Genomic DNA, 697 nt, shown 5'->3' on the forward strand with positions numbered 1-697 from the left:
ACAGTAATATTACCGACAGCGTCAGTCTTCTTCTTGAACATCCATTTATTCTCAATTGCTTGCCGATCATCGGGCAAGTCAACCAAAGTCCATACTTTGTTCTCATACATGGATCCCATCTTAGATTTCATGGCTTCAAGCCACTTTGCGGAATCTGGGCTCACCATCGCTTCTTCATAGTTCGTAGGTTCATCATGATCTAGTAGCATGACTTCCAGAACGGGATTACCGTACCACTCTGGTGCGGATCTTACTCTGGTTGATCTACGAGGTTCAGTAGTATCTTGTTCTGAAGTTTCATGATCATCATCATTAGCTTCCTCACTAACTGGTGTAGGTGTCATAGAAACAGTTTTCTGTGATGTACTACTTTCCAATAAGGGAGTAGGTACAGTTACCTCGTCAAGTTCTACTTTCCTCCCACTCACTTCTTTCGAGAGAAACTCCTTCTCTAGAAAGTTTCCGAATTTAGCAACAAAAGTCTTGCCTTCGGATCTGTGATAGAAGGTGTATCCAATAGTTTCCTTTGGATATCCTATGAAGACACATTTCTCCGATTTGGGTTCGAGCTTATCAGGTTGAAGCTTTTTCACATAAGCATCGCAGCCCCAAACTTTCAGAAACGACAACTTTGGTTTCTTGCCAAACCACAGTTCATAAGGCGTCGTCTCAACGGATTTTGATGGTGCCCTATTTA

The sequence above is a fragment of the Triticum urartu genome, chromosome 6 (assembly GCF_003073215.2).
Source record: "Triticum urartu cultivar G1812 chromosome 6, Tu2.1, whole genome shotgun sequence".
Classification (NCBI taxonomy): Eukaryota; Viridiplantae; Streptophyta; class Magnoliopsida; order Poales; family Poaceae; genus Triticum; species Triticum urartu.